We start from the raw sequence: 24095 nt of genomic DNA, 5'->3' as shown, positions 1-24095 counted from the left end.
GCTGAAACTTAATGATGCTAAATGATCAACTTGGTTGCTTTTGTATAAAAATGTACATTCATTTTGCTTACATATACAGCCTATTGAGCAGCCTCTTTGATTAAGATTCTTTTATTTGAAAAATCATTTTTTTTATTTTGAAAGCTTCTCCTATTTTGCTATAAGGATCCCATATTTTTCAATTATTTTGTTTACTATTAATAATAATATTCAATTAACTTACAATTATGGCTCTAAGCATTTTTAATTCTAGAAGTGTTTATTGTTTATATATTATATTATAAGAAATCATAAAAGAAAATTTTAATTATTAAGTACTAAATTAAATAAAAGTAATGAAAAAGTACTCAATTAAATAAAATTAATAATTCACTCCTAAAATGACATTGAAAATAACTAATGGAAATAATGGCATTTGGACTATTAAAGTATTTACTGTAAAATATTAAGCATAGGTATTAGGGATTATAGAAGATCTATTATGCGCAAAGCTTTCATTTGAGTCATTTCCAAATTTCCAGACACTCAATAGTCAATATAGTTAATTCTACTGCCTTAATAGTAGAAGTAGTAGTAATAAAATGCCTTATTCTCATAAACTATACAGTCTCTCCAATTTAAATTTTATTTCTTCTCAGATTTATCTCTCACTTGCTTCAGTTAACTCTAATGTAGCATCTAGTTATCAATTCTGGGACCAGGAGCAATAATACAGAATGGAGGGCGTTTGGGCATTTACTTTGCACTTGTGAGTTCAGTCCCTGGCATCTCATATGATCTATCCAGAAATGACAGGGGTGATTTCTGAGTGCAGGAGTAACCCCTGAGTACTGCTGGGTGTGGCCAAAAAATAACAAACAAAAACAAAAAAATAAATAGCTCTGGATATCTGAAAGATAATATAGGAATTAAAGTAATTGCCTTGTATGCAACTGATATTGTTCTGCATTACATATAGTTAGCAAGAATCGCCAAGAGTATTCCTGACCAAAAAGCCAGAAATAAGCCTTGAGTACCACTAACTATGGCCCCAATCTCCCAAAACATATTTTTTAAAGTCAACTCAGTAAGAAATTTACCAATGCAAGAATTATCATCTCAGTAACTTGGCAACTTTTCTTTATTTTTACTTCAGTATTGTTAGTGGTGCATGGTTATGGAGAAAAATAATTATGTAGTAAAACTTGAGAAAGTGTGCAACTTAACCTTTCAAACAGCCATGCTGCAAAAATCTATGTATTTTTTCCAGATTATTATTACACAGAAGAAACTTGACTTGTTCCATCCAGCTTGACTCTTTCTTAAACCAGTGCTAAAGATTTTCCTAACTTCTATGGGTTCCCCATCAGAATGATTGAGTGTTTGCCTTGTATATTGCCAAATCTCTCTGGACACATTTATCATAGTATTTTCTAACTCATTTTTACATATATAAATATGGCATATGACTTTGTCTCTCTTGTACATAGTAAATCATATGAAGCCAATAGTCAAAATGTACTAATCTATTTGCCATCCTGGTTTTATTTTTCCCTTCACAAACACACACACACACACACACACACACACACTCAGACACTCACTCACACACATAAAACTTAAAAAAAGCTAACACTTGCTCTGCATTCTTTCCAGATTTAATCACTCTATCCACAGTACACAACAGAATCTTTGTAAGGTAGATGCACAGTTACAAAGTAGTTCATGATTGAATTTCACTCATACAATGTCCAATATCTATTCATTCATCAGTGCACATTTATTGCCACCAATGTGCCATTTTCCTCATGTCCTCCCTTCTGCCTAACTCTGTGGCAAATGTTTACTTCTCTCTTCTGTCTCACTCTCACTGTTCTTTTTTTTTTTCATTTAGACACTGTATTCTGCAATATTGTTATTGAAGATGAATTATGAATAGCACTTTATCTTCTTTCAGCATTCAGTTCTTGTCCAGGGTGATCATTCCCAACTATTATTGTCATGCCAAAATGGTCCTTTCTCTATCCTAACTGCACTCCCCTACTTGTTGTGGCACGCTTTCTACCATGAACCAATCTTTCTAGCACTCATCTCTAATGTCTTTGAATATATTATCATATATTTCTTATTCTACTTCCATTGTCATATTGTGAGACAATATAGCCCCCACCAAAAAAAAAAAAAACAAACAACCAACTTAAGAAAGTCCTGAACTGGCTGAGAAGCCAAAATGCCAGAAATTAAATTATCTAAATTAAAGATGGTCAAATTTGGTAACTGAAGGGACTATGAGTTATAAACAGATTTGCTCTGTCCCTCTGCCTTGCTTCAGATAATGTAGAAATGTGGCTTTGTCTAACCCAGCCTATGCAAAGAATGTATATATTGTGTGTAGGGGTCTACATAATGTGCTCAGGGAACTCAGAGTCTCTTTGCCTTGCGGGTCCTCAGTACTGAGCACTAATAAACTTCCTTTACTTTTACAATGTTCTGTTGCAAAATAGTCTGTGTCCAGTGATGGCCTAACAAGTGGAGGTTCAGTCAAGATAAAGATTCGTGCATCTTGAAGCCCAGGTCACCAATTCAATTCACCCTCTGTGTTCTGAATGTTGTTTGGGGCAAATGTGGTGACTGTGATAGTGAATGGCCTCATAAGGCGTAAGAATGGGGTCAAATATGCAGTTCGTGGAATCCATAAGGTCTTAAAGACATTTGAGCCTCCTGAGGAGCTTTGGCTCCCAGCCAGGAGGGGCAGCCAAGTGACAATCTAGCAATATTACATGAAATGTATTAATTATTAAGAAGTCAAAAGTAATTATGTCTGGGGAGGGGCAAAAATAGTAATTATATCCAAAAATAGTTTAATTACTCACTCAGATAAACTATTTAAATATTAAGTGCATAAGATCTCTTGAACAAATAACTACTACTAATAACTATTTTATTCAGTATCTCTTTTATCTATTTCTAAGTCTTTTCCCTTTTTCTTAATCTCTTAGGCTTGTGACCATTCCTTTTGAATTTCTTCTATGTGGTGTAATTTCTCTATGGTGCCTTTATACTCCTATACACATTTGCATGCCTCATTCCATTCTGCACACTTCATGTAAGATAGCATCTGTTGAGGCCATCTGGCCCTACAGAGAATTATCAGGTTACACCAATCTACCACATGCCAATTAATCCACTGACTTCACTGATGACACCTTCCTTTATCTCTTCACTACAAAACAGGTGCACTTACTTATCTTTCTTAAGGAAAAAGAGAAAACTCTGGCTGATGAGGTCAATTGACTACCTGGCAAAGTGCTATCACAAGTTGCTTCCTGGCAAATATGTGTCAGAAAGGAAACAATTCTATCTGTATGGGAAAGAACTCTGTAACAACCACAGGGAAAATGTTAGGAAAAGCCAACCTGTGCTGTTTCACGATCTCACAAAATAGTCTCTTTTTGCCTTTTATTATCCTCCATAGCTAGCATATACATTATTAAACTGGTTTCATTACTAAAATGAATCACAGTTAAGAGCTAATGCACACAAACAAGATTAGTACCCACTCATCACAGACACAAGTGATACATTTTATTAAAATTTTAAACTAAAATAAAAGGTTTTTGCTTAATAGTAACTCTTTGCAGCTTTAAAAAATAGAGAGAGCATCGTCTTTGTAATACCTCATAAGTTTCTCAAGACAGGAAAAATGATTGCATTCTTCTTACTCCTGAAAGGAACATCAAAGAGTACTTAGGGTTGAGGCTATAAAAAGTACTAATAACATCAGATTGAATTTTTCAATTCCCCATAAGGATACAATTCAAGAGATTGATTTAAACTTGGGAGCTATCCTTCATATCATATTTGATTTGTCTAAAAGTTTTACTTCCTCATAAATATTCTTAGAAAGGACACATATTCCTATGTCATCTCATTTACCCACATTTATCCTTCTGCTATAAATTAATACCAAACGTCTGATTTTCTTTGAATAATATGGTCCATATACAATGTTGAATTTTCTAGTACACAAATAGACACTTTTAATATAAGATCTTAAAAATACAGGAAGCAAGAAAGTTGAACTCTTACGAAGGTGTTAGATGTAAAGAAACATTTTCATTCCCATCTTATGAAGGGTCAGAAAAAAATGAAGTGGATCCATTGATGTAGGAGTGTGCAAGAGCCTTGAGAAAAACAACAGCAGTGAGTCATAACTTATCTCCTTCCATTACTGAGACTGCTCCCTTTCATAGATAAAGACCTCAGTCTGATCAAAAAAAGACAGATGATACACTCCTATGTTCATTGAAGTACTATTCATAACAGCCAAAATATGGAGACAAAGTACTTAAAAACAGAAGACTGAGTAAAGAAACTATGGTACATAGAATTGTGTGTATATCTACCACTCGGTAGTATATGTGTCTAAGAAATGATGAGATCGTGCAATTTGATAATATCTGAATATATCTGGAAAGTATGATGCTGAGTGTATTGAGTCAAAAGGTAGAGGGACAATAATATACTTCCTAATTGTATTTTTATCCTGTCTCAAATTACATCAATGAGCCACATCGTTTAAAGAAATAACTACACTGACAACTGTCATGACAATGGTTTTGAATGAGAGACATAAAATATCTGTCACGAACAGTCAAAGGTGTGAGGAGAGAGAGATGGAAGGCATTGGTGGTGGAAATGTTGACTGGAGAAGGGGGTGTTTTTTTTTATAACTGAAACAAAATTACAAACATGTTTTCAATCATGGCTCTTAAATAAAGATATTAATTTAGAAAAAGAACTTAAAAATACTATGTACCACATCAGAGACATTATTATACTTAAAAGTTCACTCTAAAGGATGGTTTCCCAGAATGTAAGTTTGTACATTGTACAGATCATTACTTTTCCAAAACCTATATTCATGGTTTCTCATGTGATCTAGAACACTAAAATTTAATTTTAATTGCTCCTTCACCATCATACTAATGTTTCTTTTTCTTTATTGTGTGCCTTATCTTTGTCTTCATTTCTATTAAGTTAACTTCCTCATTTTTGTAAAACAGTTTTCTGGTGCTGCTAATAAAGACTCATTTTTTTCCTTTAGATATCTGAAGTTCTTATGCCTTGTTTCTCCCTTCCAATTTTTTTATCCTTTTAATCTTTTATTTTTTTGTTTCTCTTTTTATTTATATTTATTTTTTGTTTTGTATTTTTTTTATTTTTATTTTGACCATATTGGCTTACATATCTTTCACATTAGTATTTTAGGTACATATTAACATTGAATCAGGGGAATACCCATCACCAAATTTATCCTCCCCCCCCCACCCCCATTCTCTTCCTGCAAACTCTCCAAGTCTATTTGCCTATTTTTGTTATTATTTCTTGCTGTTCACACAGCAATCACTCCTGGAAGGGTTTAGGATTAAATGATGTTCAGCCATATGCAAGATAAAGATCTACCACTATACTATCTCTCTAGTACCCAACTTTGATTTTTAATAATAACCTCTGAAGCTTTTTTAATATTATTTTGCTTAAGAACAAAGTAATATTTGAATTTCTTGGTATAATGATATTAATTTTGGTCTGCATAATGTTCGTTTTCTCTGAGTTATTTTTTTCTATTAGTTTCTATCATTTAAAAATTTTTATTGAAACCATTGAGATTTACAAAGTTCTTCATAGTTGGGCTTCAGACATACTACGTTCAGAGAAATCCTAACATCAGAGTAGACCTCCAACCACGAATGCATTTTAAGTTTTTATAGTTAAAATTTGAATCTCATTATTTCATTGTTGTTGACTTTAGTTTAGATATTTAGTTCTGTCCTTTCTTAACAACACCAAAGCAATTGAGACAAATTCTTGGCCTTTGTCTTCCATCCTTTTATATTTGTGTTTCTTCTCCTCCACTCAATTTCTTTCCTTCTCCTAGCTATATTCTGACGTATTTAGATTTAGAACTATGGGAATCAAGTGAAGTGTGGAAAACATGAACTGCACTTCCTGAAACTCTGGACAGTAAGAAAACCTAAATATTAATGTATGTGCCTCCATCTTTTATAAAAAGACAAATTTAGGCTCCTGACCCCGCGGCGCCCAGCTCGCGACCCCCCCCCCATAGACTGCAGAGGCAGGAGCCGCTCCAAACCAGGGTGTAGGGAACCCCGCGGGGGCACCCCGCGGCGCCCAGGGTGAGTGCATTCTCCTGGGGTGCCCACACGTGGAGGACTGGAGACATCCGCGTCGCCACCTTGCATGCGACCCCCCCCATAGACTGCAGAGGCCGGAGCTGCTCCAACTGGGGTGTAGGGACCCCCGCTCCTGTCCCCGCCAGCGACCAGGGCACTCGGAGAACACCGCACAGGCCAGCTTGTTGGCACAGAGACCACACCACCCATTGCCTCAATTTCCAGGCCCCAGAGTTCACCCCACCCGACCCGAGCGTAGACAGAGGAGGGCATTCCCTAGTACCTAGTGGGCCGGAGTCACCTGCCCCGCTGGGACAGGTGTGACGAATAGACTGGGTGAGCTTGGGCCTGCCCTCTGGACCTTTAGGTAACCTAGAGCAACCTATCCCCGAGCCCCAGAGTGGAGCTGAGACCCCCCAAGGGCTGAGAGCAGCTACCGGGAGGGCTTGACTGGGGGAATTTCCTCCGCGCGGTAACTCAGAGAAGCAGAGCTTCATTGACCCCCAGATAAGGGAGGGAACAGAGAGTCAGGCTCAACAGCGCCCGCAACCAGTGTGGCCAGAAGCGGAACTACACCTGCTGACAGGTATAAAGAGGAAGACTGACTTCCAAGTAGTAGAGGAGAGGAGAAAGAAGAGAGGAGAAACAGTGCCCCCCACCACTGTGGTCAGGAAAGGGCCAGTACTAGCTGCCAACAAAAGGGGAAAACAACTAACCAGGCCACATAAAGAGTACAGGAGGATCCAAACCTCAGCGAGTTCACCCAAAAGTCCCTCTAGAACCACCCTCGGGGAGGGAACCCACTCCCACACCATGGGGGATCAAAACAGGTGAAAATTAGAAGCACAGCACTCTAAAACACACCATTAAATACAAAGAAATATGCGTAAATCAAGGAGATCACTAATATCTGGAGATATGGTGACAAACCCTTGCAAGCTTCCAAGTCCACCAAAACACACAGATCCACGCAATGAAGACCTAAAAGCAGCCATGAAGAAGGAAATGCAAGAATTAATGAAAGAATTGAGAGAAACCCTAGCTATCGAGTATAAGAAATCTATGGATGAACAAATCAGCCAAATTAAAGAAGAAATGTTAAAGAACATGAGAGATTCCATACAAAAAGAAGTTAAGGAATTAAAAGACAAAGTAACAAGCCTTACAAGCAGAAACACAGAATTAGAGAAACACATTGAAGAACTCGAAGGAAAACTGCAAACAAAAAATGATCAAGAAACCAACAAAAAAATAAAAGGCAAAGCACTGGAAGGAAAAGTCCAGTATCTAATGAACAAGGACAAAAGAAACAATCTAAGAATTGTGGGTATACCAGAAGGAGAGGAAATAGGGAAAGGGGAAGAACAAGTAGTCAGAGAGATAATAGCGGAGAACTTCCCCACCCTCTGGAAGGAAACTGCAATGCCAATATAGGAAGTAAAAAGAGTTCCCAATAAGATAGACCCTAATAAACAAACACCAAGACACATGGTAATCCAACTGGCAAAAATAAAAGAGAAAGAGGAACTCCTTAAAGCAATAAGGAAGAAAAGAAACCTCAAGTACCAAGGTAGGGACATAAGAATCAAACCAGATCTCCCATTCGAAATAATTCAAGCAAGAAGACAGTGGAATGACATATTTAAACGACTGAACGAAAGAAATTTCCAACCTAGGGTCCAATACCCAGCAAAACTTACATTCATATGGGAGGATAGACTAAAAACATTCTCAAACAAGAACGAATTTGAACTATTTGTGCAAACAAAACCGATCCTAAACGACTTACTCAAAGATGAATTACACAATCCAAACCCCCGATTGTAACAAAAACCACCCTACATAACACAACTACACAACAATCCTCTCTCTCAATAATCTCCCTAAATGTTAACGGACTAAACTCTCCAATTAAAAGACACATAGTAGAGAACTGGATTAGGAAAAATAAACCGGACTTCTGCTGTCTGCAAGAAACACACCTACAGATGCAGGATAAGCACAGGCTTAGAATAAAAGGTTGGAAAGTAATTATTCAGGCCAATGGAAAACAAAAAAGAGCAGGGACAGACATTCTTATATCAGACCAAATTGCATTCAACCTCAAGAAAGTGATCAGAGACAAAGAGGGTCACTACTTACTGATCAGGGGAACATTAGATCAAGAAACACTAACCCTGGTCAATATCTATGCACCTAATGTAGAGCCAGCAAAATATGTGAGGCAACTACTGGCAAACCTGGAGAAACACATGAAGGGAAATGTGATAATAGTAGGGGACCTCAATACTCCACTATCACCACTGGACAGATCCACCAAACAGAAAATTAGCAAAGAAATAAGAGCTCTGAATGAAAAATTAGAAGATTTAGGGCTAATAGACTTATATAGAGCCCTCCACCCCCAGAAAGCAGAATATACATTCTTCTCAAGCCCACATGGAACCTTCTCCAGAATAGACCATGTCTTAGGATACAAAGCCAACCTACATAAGACCACAAAGGTAAGAATCATTAGAAGTACCCTTTCAGATCACTATGCAACAGAGGTTAAAATTGATATCAAGAAGAAGCAATGGAGAAAAACTAATACCTGGAGATTCAATAACATGCTGCTCAACAACACCTGGATCAAAGAACAACTCAAGGAAGAAATAAAAAGATTCCTTGAGACAAATGACAATGAAGAGACAACATGTCAAAATTTGTGGGACACAGCAAAAGCAGTAATTAGGGGGAAACTCATAGCAATACTGGCCTATGTCAAGAAACAGAAAAATAACAAAACCAACAGTTTAAAAGATCACCTCAAAGAATTGGAACAACAGCAACAGAGAAATCCAACCACATCCAGAAGGCAAGAAATAATAAAAACCAGAGCAGAAATAAACAACATAGAAACTAAGAAAACAATACAAAAAATCAATGAGACCAGGAGTTGGTTTTTCGAAAAAATAAACAAGATAGACAAACCACTGGCAAAACTCACCAAAAAAAGAGGGAAAACACCAAAATCAGTAGGATCATAAATGAAAGGGGAGATATTACAACAGAACCCCAAGAAATATAACATATCATGAGATCATATTATGAACAACTATACTCAACTAGGCTAGAGAACCCAGTAGAAATCGATAGATTCTTGGAAAAAGACCCTCTTCCAAGACTGGAAAAGGAAGATATAGAAATCCTAAACAGACCAATCACCTCAGAGGAAATTGAAGATGTAATTAAAAAACTCCCTAATAACAAAAGCCCAGGCCCAGATGGATTTACAGGTGAATTCTATCAAACATTTCAAGAAGAGTTACTACCACTTTTCCATAGGCTCTTCCAAACCATAGAAAAAACAGGAATCCTCCCCAACTCCTTTTATGAGGCTAATATCACACTCATTCCCAAAGAAGGCAAAGACACCACCAAAAAAGAAAACTACAGACCAATCTCACTAATGAACATAGATGCAAAGATACTCAATAAAATATTAGCAAACCGAATCCAGCACTTCATCAAAAAGATCATACATCACGATCAAGTGGGATTCATCTCAGGAATGCAAGGTTGGTTCAACATACGCAAGTCAATCAACATTATACACCACATCAACAACATGAAGGACAAAACCACATGATCATATCAATCGATGCAGAGAAGGCGTTTGACAAAATCCAACATCCTTTCATGTTAAAGACGCTCAGCAAAATAGGGTTAGAAGGAACCTTCCTCAAGATAGTTACAGCCATATATGAAAAGCCTACAGCCAACATTATACTCAATGGTGAGAAACTAGAAGCATTCCCACTAAGATCAGGAACTAGGCAAGGCTGTCCACTCTCTCCACTTTTATTCAATATAACCTTAGAAGTCCTAGCAATAGCAATCCGACAAGAGAAGGAAATCAAAGGAATTCAAATTGGGAAAGAGGAACACAAGCTATCTCTATTTGCCGACGATATGATGGTATACATCGAAAACCCTAAAGAGTCCACAGTAAAACTCCTAGAAACAATTAACCAATACAGCAAAGTGGCTGGTTACAAAGTCAATACACAAAAGACAGTAGCGTTTATATATACAAACAATGAAGTTGAGGAGAGAGAGATTAAAAATACAATACCATTTAAGATAGTTTCAAAAAATATCAAGTATCTAGGAATCAACCTTACAAGAGAAGTGAAAGACCTATACCAGGGAAACTTCAAAACACTTCAGAAAGAAATTGAAGACGATCTAAAGAAATGGAAGAACATCCCATGCTCATGAATAGGTAGAATTAACATAATCAAAATGACTATCCTACCCAAACTCCTATATAGATTTAATGCAATCCCTATTCAAATCCAGACACAATTCTTTAAAGAATTAGAACAATCATTCACAAAATTCATCTGGAACCACAAAAGACCCAGGATAGCCAAACAAATACTGAAAAACAAGAAGCTGGGAGGCATCTCCTTACCTAACCTGAAACTATACTATAAAGCCATAGTAATCAAAACAGCATGGTACTGGAACAGAGACAGGACCTCAGACCAGTGGGTCAGAACAGAATTTCCAGACATAAACCCCCAGGTATATAGCCAACTAATATTTGATAAAAGAGGCAAGAATCTGAAGTGGAACAAGGAGAGCCTATTCAACAAATGGTGTTGGTACAACTGGAAAACCACATGTACTAAAGTGAAAATCAACCCATACCTTACTCCTTATACAAAAATCAACTCAAAATGGATCAAAGACCTTGAAATCAGACCCGAATCCATAAAGTTTATCGAGAATAAAATAGGCAGAACACTCGAAGACCTATATATCAAAAAGGTCTTTGAGAATGGAGCACCAATGGTAAGAACGTTAGCATCAAATATAAACAAATGGGACTACATCAAACTAAAAAGCTTCTGCATGGCAAAAGAAACCCTACTTAATGCAAGAAGACAGCTAACAGAATGGGAAAAAATCTTTTCACTCGACATATCAGATAAAGGGCTGATATCTAGAACATACAAAGAACTCAGAAAGTTGAGCCCCACAAAACCAAACAAAGCTATAAAAAAATGGGAAGATGAAATGAATAGACACTTCTCTGAGGAAGACAGAAGGATGGCCAACAAACACATGAAAACATGCTCACCTTCACTCATCATCAGGGAGATCCAAATCAAGACAACAATGAGATACCACCTTACACCAGTGAGGATGGCTCACATCAAAAATAATGGAAACAACCTTTGTTGGCGGGGATGCGGTATGAAAGGAACTCTCATCCACTGCTGGTGGGAATGCCCCCTAGTCCAACACCTATGGAGGAAAGTCTGGAGAGTGCTCAAAGAACTCAAAATTGAGCTGCCATTTGACCCAGCAATTGCTCTCCTAGGCATATACCCACAAGATGGAAGGACATTCATTCCAAAATATGTATGCACCCCACTATTTATCGCAGCACTCAGTATAATAGCCAAATCTTGGAACCAACCTAGATGTCCAACAATGGATGAATGGATCATCAAGATGTGGTACATATACACAATGGAATATTACATGGCAGTTAGAAATGATACAATCACAGACTTTGCAGCAACGTGGATGGACCTAGATCATGTTATGTTAAACGAAGTAAGTCAGAAGACAAAAGATAAACACAGAATGGTAGCACTATTCTGAAACACCTAGAACATATATTTTACACACAACTAATACCTAACAATCATACAACAGGGTTTAACAGGGTAGAAACTCCGAACACTGTAATAGTCAACATATACGTGGGAGCAGTGTCCAAAATACATGAAAAAGGAACAACGCAAACTCTTGACTGCACATTATACCACAAAGAAAACAGCAACAACAGAAACAGCAACATAGAGAGAACAGGTATGTAATCAGACTCCCACAACAAAAGCCCACAATAATCCCTTAGAGATCGTAAACAGTAACACAAGTATAGAACACCACGGGAAATCACGGACTGCAATGGCAACATACCATAACACTACGTTTTAATCCCTTTACCTTGCTATATTTTAAATAACCTCTCAGCTTTTCTGTCCACAGGCGCCCTTAGATACAAAGGGCGGACGAACTAAGATGGCAACTCGGGATACCACACGAGATACCATACCTTGATTGCACTACGAGATGCCATGAGAAAACTCTTTAACATACACTTTATCTCTAGGTTAAACCTTCTTTTAGGAATTGAAGCACGGGACCAGTCAGACCACCAAAGCAGTACCTGCGACGTACAGACCTAAACTACAGGCTCTAGTCATCGAACACATTCAACCAAACCAGCATTCCCTTGCTATTCTCTCCTTTCTTCTCGCTACTTTTTTCTTTTTTTCTCTTCTATTCTTCTCTTTACTTTTTCCCCTTTCTCTTCTCCCTTTCTTTCTACGGTATTTTCTCTTTTCTCTTCCTTCATACCCCTCCCATATACCTTCCCCTTTCTCCCCCCAGGAAATCCAACTATCCCATCACCCCTCAATCCCATCCAGATCTCCCACCATATTAAAACTCTCCACCCTCAGTCCTTAATCTTTTAGGCATCAAGATCGACCTCCTACCCAACGAACCAGTACCCAGCACCCAGGCGAGGGGACACCCAGCCAAACCCACACCTCGTCTCCTGCAAGAAAAGACAGCCAACTTCCCTGTGGACTCATGCTACGAGACCCTCCCTACCATCTCCCCCTAACGTGGACTGTTTCCTGAAACCGGACTTAGGTCCAATAGTATCCCCAATGCAAGAACTCTTCCAAGACTTCCCTGCCGCAAATTTTTACCAATCTGAAGAAGGTCAGGGGGTGTGATTGGAAGATGCCTGGGAACCCACACACCACAAGAAAAATCCAAAAGACAACGGGAAAAACCGTACTTTCAACATAGGCATAAGACCTGTAATACACCACCTCTTTACCTGTTCTCCCCCAAATGTAAAGTAGTCTATTGCACCACTTTGGTCCTTTAAAAACATCGCTAACTCATTTTATTTCTTTTTTTCTTTTTAAATGTTTGCCCTACATATACATTTGTGGGCACATACACTTTTATTTCCTTTTTTTTTTAAAATCGTTTTTGGGTATGAGACCTATTTCTGTTACCCACTCTGTCCAACCCAAATACACCGACAATATAATGGAGCACCACTTCCCTCTGCAAAGGCACACTAAATAAAGGGGAAATCTTACATATATAAAAAAAGAGCTCTTATCTACTAGAGATACGAACTCATAGTTGTTTACAATACAGGGTTATCTCCTACCTTGAAAATATGTCATGTGGAATCAACTTAGACCTCAGGTGATTAGATACCATTCAACCAGCCTTGAACCCTGGATCCCAGACATAGAAACGGCACAGCTCTTCACAACAGCTGCAAGAAACAACTCCATCTGGGACAGCCTTATTACTGCAGGGTCAACAACAAGGGCCAGCTCTAACATGATATCCCGACAATGAGGAAAATGTAAACAACTTGACCTTAGAGCAGTTTAGCTTACCTCACCAGCTAACGACAAGACAAAACCAGAAGACGTGGCACCCTTTGGTAGGTCCAAAAGCCAAGATCGTGATTTACAGATGACTGGATACTAGAATCACGACCAGACTGTATACATCTTGGGACCAATAAAAAAAGCCCTAGTCTAGGGTTTGAACTAAGACCTGCACAATAAGCATGATCCCCAGTTCCAAAGGTCCGGCAGAGACAATTGTAACGGAAAAGGGCTTCTGGAAGCACAAAGAAAGACGCTATCCTAGATGCCATCCTAGGTTCAGGGCAAAGACCAAGATCACCAACCACAGAAGATGGATTAAAATGGCACTGAGGTAACAGAACCTCTAGATTCACAAAGACTGACTTCACCATAAGTCCCACCCCAGGATCTGTACAGATACTGAAACCTCTAAACACAGAGCTCTGATTGTATCACCCTGGACAGAGCAAAAGTCTTCCACACACCAAAAAAAAAAAAAAAAAAAAAACCCACCACCGGAAGAGTAATAATCCTGAGCAAAGACTAGAGCTGATCCCATGACAGTATACTCCAAGGACGGAGAAACCCCATATCGCATAGGGCAAGTGAATTCCTTTTCGAATGACCCCAATATTTACTGTGCCAGGGCAGGAGGGAAAAAAACAAAAATACAAAAAGCACAAAACCTTGGACATTTATATATATTAATATATATTTATATTATATATATATATATATATATATATATTACCTTCATTTATTATTGTTATTATTATTTTTATTTACCTAGCTATTTTGGTCTATTTCTCTGTTTGGATGTGATTATTAAAATTGTTGTCCCCAATTATCCTTATTTTTTTTCTCTTCCTTTCTTTTCCTTCGATATGTGCTACGCCATGTTTCTTATTTCAAGACCACGGCATGTTTTTTTGTTTGTTTTTTGTTTGTATTGTTTTGTTTTGTTTTGTTATCTGTTTTTTTTTGTGGTGCTTATCAATATAGCTGGAGTCCTCACTGGATATATGACACTTCTTTTGGTACTTGTGGAGTGTTTCACCTTCTTTTTCTCATTCATTTCCCAAATCGATGATGAGAACCTCTAGAAGGATTCTGCCCATTTTCGGGGTATTAGACTCTTACCCCCAGTTTATTTATTTTCTCTTTTTCAGGCAAAACCATGCAACTTGAACTAGCTAGCCCTGCCCCCACTTAGAGGGGGAAATAAGGGAGGCATCAAGACCAAACTGATGCAAGACTACTAAGTAGTAGGTTAGATACAGAGGGGACCACATATTCTAGACGCCCTGGGGGTGAGGGAAGAGGAAATCGGAGGTAGGACAAAAACGGAGGAGTAGGGAGGACAATTTAGGGATGGGAATCCCCCCTGATTTTATGTAAATATATACCTAAAATATTATTGTCAACAATATGTAAGCCAATATGACCAAAATAAAAATTATATTATTAATTAAAAAAAGACAAATTTAATAAAGAAAAATGCTCTGATATTTTATCAGAGAATGAAGAGGATGTAGCATATCTAAACACACCCACCATTATTGAGGAAATTAAGACAGTAATCAAATGTCTGCCCAAAAACAAAAGTCCAAAAACAAAAGTCCAAAAACAAAAAGGCCCAGATGGATTTACTAATGAGTTCTTTCAAACCTTTCAAGAGTAACTTCTACCAATCCTGGCAAGATTCTTTCATGAAATCGAAAAAACAGGAACACTTTTATGAAGCCAAATCACCTTGATACCTAAACCAGACAGAGATGCTACCAAAAAAGCATCAAGACCAAACTGATGCAAGACTACTAAGTAGTAGGTTAGATACAGAGGGGACCACATATTCTAGACGCCCTGGGGGTGAGGGAAGAGGAAATCGGAGGTAGGACAAAAACGGAGGAGTAGGGAGGACAATTTAGGGATGGGAATCCCCCCTGATTTTATGTAAATATATACCTAAAATATTATTGTCAACAATATGTAAGCCAATATGACCAAAATAAAAATTATATTATTAATTAAAAAAAGACAAATTTAATAAAGAAAAATGCTCTGATATTTTATCAGAGAATGAAGAGGATGTAGCATATCTAAACACACCCACCATTATTGAGGAAATTAAGACAGTAATCAAATGTCTGCCCAAAAACAAAAGTCCAAAAACAAAAGTCCAAAAACAAAAAGGCCCAGATGGATTTACTAATGAGTTCTTTCAAACCTTTCAAGAGTAACTTCTACCAATCCTGGCAAGATTCTTTCATGAAATCGAAAAAACAGGAACACTTTTATGAAGCCAAATCACCTTGATACCTAAACCAGACAGAGATGCTACCAAAAAAGAAAATTACAGACCAATATCGCTGATGAATACAGATGCAAAGTTCCTCAATAAAATCCTGGCAAATAGGATTCAATGCCTCATTAAGAAGATCATCCACTACGATCAAGTAGGTTTCATCCCAGGAATGCAAGGCTGGTTTAACATCCATAAATCTATCAACATAATACACAACATTAACAACAAGAAAAATAGAAATCACATGATCATATCAATACACGCAGAGAAAGTATTTGATAAGGTCCAACACCCAATCTTGATCAAAATTCTCAGCAAGATAGGAATGGAAGGAAACTTCCTCTATCTATTCTCAATATAGTTAAGGCCATCTACCACAAGACAGAGGCAAATATTGTCCTTAATGGAGAAAAACTGAAAGCCTTTCCTCTAAATTCTGGCACAAGACAAGGCTGTCCTCTCTCACCACTCCTATTCAACATAGCACTGGAAGTACTCGCTATAGTGATTAGGCAAGAAAAAGATATCAAGGGAATTCAGATAGGAAAGGAAGAAGTCAAGCTCTCACTGTTTGCAGATGACATGATACTCTACCTAGAAAACCCTAAAGTCTCTACCAAAAAGCTTCTAGAAACAATAGACTCATAGCAAGGTGGCAGGCTACAAAATTAACACATAAAAATCAATGGCCTTTCTATACACCAATAGTAATAAGGAAGAAATGGACATTAAGAAAACAACCCCATTCACAATAGTGCCACACAAACTCAAATATCTTGGAATCAATGTGACTAAAAATGTGAAAGACCTATACAAAGAAAACTATAAAACTCTGCTCCAAGTAATAAGAGAGAAAACGTGTAAATGGAAACACATACCCTGCTCATGGACTGGCAGGATTAACATCATTAAAATGGCAATACTCCCCAAAGCATTGTACAGATTTAATGCGATCCCTCTAAAGATATCTATGATATTCTTCAAAGAAGTAGATCAGGCACTTTTGAAATTCATTTGGAACAATAAACACCCTAGAATAGCTAAAGCAATCATTGGGAAAAAGAATATGGGAGGAATTACTTTCCCCAGCTTGAAACTTTACTACAAAGCAATAGTTATCAAAACACCATGGTATTGGAATAAAGACAGGCCCTCAGATCAGTGGAATAGGCTTGAATACTCAGAGAATGTTCCCCAGACATACAATCACCTAATTTTTTATAAAGGAGCAGGAAATCCTAAATGGAGCAGGGAAAGCTTCTTCAACAAGTGGTGTTGGCACAACTGGCTAGCCACTGCAAAAACTTGAACTTAGATCCCCAGCTAACATCATGTACGAAAGTTAAATCCAAATAGATGAAAGACCTTGATATCAGACCCAAAACCATAAGATATATAGAACAACACAAAGGCAAAACACTCCAGGACATTAAGACTAAAGGCATCTTCAAAGAGGAAACTGTACTCTCCAAGCAAGTGAAAGCAGAGATTAACAGATGGGAATATATTAAACTGAGAAGCTTATGCACCTCAAAAGAAATAGCGCCCAGGATACAAGAGCCCCCCACTGAGTGGGAGAAACTATTCACCCAATACCCATCAGATAAGGGGCTAATCTCCAAAATATACAAGGCACTGACAGAAATTTACAAAAAACAAAAACAAAAACATCTAATTCCATCAAAAAATGGGGAGAAGAAATGGACAGACACTTTGACAAAGAAGAAATACAAATGGCCAAAAGACACATGAAAAAATGCTCCACATCACTAATCATCAGGGAGATGCAAGTGAAAAATACTATGAGGTACCACCTCACATCCCAGAGATTGGCACACATCACAAAGAATGAGAACAAGCAGTGTTGGCGGGGATGTGGAGAGAAAGGAACTCATATCCACTGCTGGTGGGAATGCCATCTAGTTCAACCTTTATGGAAAGCAATTTCCAAAAACTGGAAATCGAGCTCCCATATAATCCAGCTGTACCACTCCTAGGAATATACCCTAGGAACACAAAAATACCATACAAAAATCCCTTCCTTACACCTATATTCATTGCAGCACTATTTACCAAAGCAAGACTCTGGAAACAGCCAAGATACCCTTCAACAGATGAATGGCTAAAAAAACTGTGGTACATATACACAATGGAATATTATGCAGCTGTCAGGAGAGATGAAGTCATGAAATTTTCCTATACATGGATGTACATGGAATCTATTATGCTGAGTGAAATAAGTCAGAGAGAGAGAGAAAGACGCAGAATGGTCTCACTCATCTATGGGGTTTAAGAAAAATGAAAGACATTCTTGCAATAATCTTTCAGACATGAAAGAGAAAAGAGGTGGAAGTTACAGCTCACCTCATGAAGCTCACCACAAACAGGGATGAGTTTAGTTAAAGAAATAACTAAGTTTTGAACTATCCTAATAATGAGAATGTACGAGGGAAACAGAAAGCTGTCTAGAGTACAGGCGGGGGTTGGGTGGTAGGAGGGAGATTTGGGACATTCGTGATAGGAATGTTGCACTGGTGATGGGTGGTGTTCTTTACATGACTGAAACCCAAACACAATCATGTATGTAATAAATTTGTTTAAATAAAAAAAAATTTAAAAAAAGAAAAATGCTCTGATATTTTATTAGAGAAAATATCTGACTCACAGCTTTAAGGATCAAATGAACTATGGGAAAGAAATCTCTAAACTGGCATATACATATTTTATTCATTCCCTCATTCCAATACAGCCCATATCTACCACATCAGGCCAATCCAGGAACAATCATTTTTACCAACCATTATTTGAGTCAAAATAATTCCAGAATAATCAAATGAAATGAAAAAAGTTTTCAGGGATTACTCTTGGATCTCTGCCCAGGGATCACTCCTGAATTTGGGTGACCATAGAGGTACCAAGGATTGAACCTTGATATGTCTATATACAAGACAAGAACCTACCTAACTTGCTGTACTATGTTTTGTCCTCATAAGTTCTTATAATTTGGAAATTTTATAATTCTGTATATTTATCATTTGTTCCAATCTAAGTAGGCATTTTCTAAATTGTCAGTCTTTATTAATCCTAAATTTAAATTCATATATTTGTTTTATTTATTTCTTTCCTATCTTTGTGGGTCTATGTCTTCAAATAATCTTATAACATATTTAATAGATTAAAAGGATAAATATTAGATTTAAATATATATTATGTTCTTTGAGAACAAATTATTTTAGAAGTTATTTTATTGTATATAAAAATTAAAGAAAATAATTTTAAAGTCAGAAAGGTAGGCTCTCTTTGCTCTTAAGTCACATAACAAATGATGAGAGAGGGACAGAAATAGAGCAGTAGAGTGTCATAGACTCATCATTTCAGATTTGATCTCCAATATCCTATATAATTCCTGAACCCACCAGGAGTGATTCCTAAGTACAAAGCCAGGAATAACTCCTGAGCACCACTGGGTGTACTGCCCCCCAAATTAACTAACAAAACCCGTGGCAACTCATATGGCTCCCCCAAACCCCACCAAGGATGATTTCTGTGCTTGGAGTCAGAGAGTAACCTATGAGCGCAGCTGGGCATGGTTCCCAAACAAAAATAAACAAACACAGAAACACCAAAAGATATCTACAATGGGACATAACTGGCTATTTTTTTCCCAAAAGAAAGATAGGAGTCTGAAGTAGTAGAAACTACCAAAGAAATCTAATGATAATCAGTAACACATGACAAATATAATAATAATAGGTATTATTTACATTAGGACAAAGAAAAGAAATGATAAAAATATAGTGTAAGCAACACACACCATTTTATCAAAATCACATATAAAAATTAATGGTTAATCTGGAGAGATAGCAGTTTGATAATCAGTATAACATGGTCCCCAAAACATTTCCATGAGTAATTCCTGAGCAGAAAGCAAGACTACCCCTAAGCATTGCTGGGTGTGGCCCCCAAACCAATAAAATTAAAACTATATAAAAATTGTGGCTACTTATAAAAAAGAGGACAGTAACAGTTTATGTGCCTCTGGATATAAATGTGTGAAATAGAACTAGTTAGTAGTTTTTGAAAACAATGATTATCTATTTACCATGACTTTAGAAATGATTATCAAGTTACAGAAAATACATGATAAATAGCAGAGGAATATCATCAGAAAATTATCTCAGAATGGGAAATTACATAAAGACATTTGAATATAACTTTTGAGAACAACTGGATTATTTCCTACCTGCACTATTCAGTACAATAATTGCATGAGACTATTTGAGCATTTAAAATGTATTTAGTGCAACTTTACTAATTTTATTTAATTTTATGTTTGTTTACATGTGGCTAGAAACCGTCATATAAAATAACTCCTTAGGAAATTTTGTTAATGACTAAAATGCAAAGAAATAAAGAAAGATGCCTTAAAGTAATTATTCAAAATTGCAGTTCTGGGGTATAAGCTATCAGACAGTGGTTATAGAATACTCACCTTATACATTAGTATTAACTTGGCTTTGATCCCTGGTACCCCATATAATTCCCTGAGTACAGTACCAGGATTAACCCTAACCACTGCCAGATGCAGCCCAAAAAGTAAACAAAAATAAATAAATAAAATATTAAGCTAAATGAAAGAAGTCTAAAATAAAAGACCACATATCATATGGTTTGATTTTAATATACTTAGAATTGGCAATTTCACAGAAGCAAATGATGATTATTATACAGGTATTATAGGAAACTGAAAATGGAATATTTTAGGGGTAATAAAATGCTGAGAAGTTAAATAGTGGTACTGGTTGCTGGCTTAAGGCAAATATTATTGTGTATTTTATCAGAATAAATATAAATATATTAAAATAAACATACTAAACATAACATGGAAAAGTAAATTAAGGAAATTACAGTATGATTAATATAAGCTATACATAAGAATCTTATAATACTTTGCTCCTTTAACAATACTTTAAAAATCATAAATTTCCTGGATCAGATATAATGTAAATCAGATTGGGTGCTTTCCTCACACAGGGCTGACCAGTGTTTGAACCCTAATACCACATAAGCTTCCCAAGTCCTAAATAAATAAAAATCACAAATTTCCTGGTATACTTTGACATTCCTGTTGAAAATGAGAGTCAAATTTGGGTTGTATCTCTTGAGGGCTGTGTGTGTGTGTGTGTGTGTGTGTGTATGTGTGTGCAGTACAAAGGGTAGAAACAAGGTTTGCCCTTATGCTTAACTCCTTAATTCAAATCACCTTAACTTCTGTGTTTTCAGTCCCTATTCTTGTTAATATACCCACACAGGTAAAAGGTACACAGGTAAATTTTGATATACATATTTAATTTTGAGGTTACTTTATATCTCTCTATGACTATTATACCAACAATTTGTAAGATGCTTTCTCTTACTGCATGTGTCACACACAGGAACCCTCCAATATTCTGCAGCTTTTCCAAACCAGACCTAGATATTTCATTGTACCAAAAGACACATCATAAGAATGCCAACCCTACCACAACTAGTCCATTGTAGTAGCAGTACATATTATAATAGTCTGTGAAAAGATTGCCTCATTACCCAAAAAAAAAATGGTAGCAGAATATTTTTGCTCATAAATATAGAAATGCATATTTAACCCTTGACCAAACTAAATATTTACAAAATTCCAGTGAGTTTACAAAATAATTTTTATTGTGAGCATGTGGGCTATTATAATTCAATGACCTATTTATAAGGAGCCACTTTTTCCCTTTGGGAACATTGCTTTTGATAAAGTAAGAGTGAAAGAAATTTTATAGCTATTTACTTGATTTTTCTTCTGATGGTGCTTTCTAGATGTTACTCTGGTGTTCAATGTACATGGAATTTGAACCTGTAGAGTTTAGAACTCAGTGGGAAAGCAAAAGTATTTATGCATGAGGTTCAAAGTTTCATCACTGGAACCACAAAACAAACATAAACCAAAACAAAAATGTAAACTTCCTATACCTTTCTCTCCCTACTCTTGCTATCAAAACAAATAAATAAATTATCCAAACTCAATAGAATTTATATGTCTCTTGGAGTGCGTTAGCCTAGTTCATATGCAGGAACAATTAGACTGGTGAGACTATGCTTATAAACAAAGAAAAGACATCCTAAATGGCATTTCCAAATAATTTGTCATATTATATTTTCTATTCTAATAAAAATTATTATTTATTTTGATTTTCAAAGCATTTGAGAAAAACCTTTATTCTTCTTTCATTGTGTCTTTCTATATGCCAGAATTCTTTCAAGTCCCAAATATTGGTAACTCAAATAAAGCTACTCCTAACCTTAAATTAAGCCATAGCTGTCTATAAAATTACATAGTTATAAAGTATTTTATTACAGGAATATCTGAAGAAGAATTCATTATTTGATAATACCATTAGGCTGCACATATCTGAAGAAATGTGTTAGATGAATTGTGGTCACATTTGATTAGATTTGAACCTGAGGGAATAATTCGATACATCAAGATAACAGGAGAATGAGCTCACCTGCAGTGCGCTGTCTCTGATGAATTTCACTCTCTGCTAAATATAAATACTTAATTTTTTAAAGAAGGATACAAAAAAAAACCCACACTCTTTTAGAGGTGAAACTAATCTCAGACTTTGCTATGATCTGTATTTCTGATCTAATCACTGACTACCAGTAAATAGCCTTTCCTGATAAAATAAGACAGTAATTTATATGAGAGAAAAATTTTAAATGTCTAGTTTGCAACTCTATAATGAAACTTACAAATCAGCAAAAAATATGATCCTATGTGAAAAATAAAAGTACTGTTACTCTAATTGTCCATTTTTGTGGAGGGCATCCCTGGCAGTGCTCAGTAATTACTCCTGGCTTTGTGCTCAGGGATCATTCCTGGCAGGCTCAGGAGACCAGATGGGGTGCCAAAGTTGGAATTAGGGCTGGCGATATGAAAGTCTACTCCTTGCCAGCTGTATTGTCACGCCAACTCATATCAATTATTTATGATAACTTTTTCTCTTATTTTTTCTCCAAATTATCAAGTTTCTTTACCCCCTTTCATTCATTTCCTATGGTAAAAATTTTCATTGAATGTAATTGGAGACTTACATGCTGTGATTTTAGTAAAAGCATTAAGAAATGACTATATGCCAGAGCGATAGCACAGTGGTAGGCCGTTTGTCTTGCATGCACCCAACACAAGACGGACACTGGTTTGAATCCCAACATCCCATAAGGTCCCCCAAGCCTGCCAGGGGCTATTTCTGGAAGCAGAGCTAGGAATAACCCCTGAGTGCCTCTGGGTGTGCCCCCCAAACAAAACAAAACAAAACAAATGACTATATATCTTGAAAGAAAACATGTTTCACGTTAAGCATTTTGTTAAGCGATTGGACTACTTTTTCTCATTTAGATATTTACAACAGCTTTTAAATATACATGTAACAGGATTCTATCACAAAACTTTGATCTCAAATTTGTCTGATGCCTTTATCTAGAACAGAGAAGTAAAAGAGAAGAGAAAGTTCTGACAACACCCACACAGAACAGTCCACAAGAACTCATTTTTTCCATTTTGCAAATATTTAATATCAAAGTTGATAATATTTAAATAGCTAAAGGAACTTTATATGTGTGTGTGCTGAGAGACAGCTATGGCTTATTTTTGGGGTGATCTATAAATGTAGGTGCATGTGTTTGTATGTCCTGATTAGTTTCATTGCAGGAGGACATGTGTTCAATGCTATTGAGTTTTACAGTTCTCCTACTTATTAACCCTGATAGTCCAAGGAAACAGTTTTGGCATCATATTTCCTATCACAGTACTTTCATTTTTAGCCCTTTAAAGACTTTCACAGTATTCTGCTTTATCACATAGATAAGTCTCATATCACTGTGACCTTTATCCAATTACTATTGGATATAGGATTCCAATTACTATTGGAAATAGGTACTATTTTCAACTTGGAATCTTGGGAAGTTATAACATTTTTCCATTATTTTGATTCAAGAATTTAAACACAGCGTTCTGTATTATTTCTTCATTTTTGCTCAACATTCATTCAGCTTGTACTAAAAAGAAGTACAATTAATCTATAAAATATGCCATATTTTAAGAAAATATTT

This window comes from Suncus etruscus, chromosome 1 (genome assembly GCF_024139225.1).
Source record: "Suncus etruscus isolate mSunEtr1 chromosome 1, mSunEtr1.pri.cur, whole genome shotgun sequence".
Classification (NCBI taxonomy): domain Eukaryota; kingdom Metazoa; phylum Chordata; class Mammalia; order Eulipotyphla; family Soricidae; genus Suncus; species Suncus etruscus.
Note: the sequence above shows the minus strand (reverse complement) of the source record.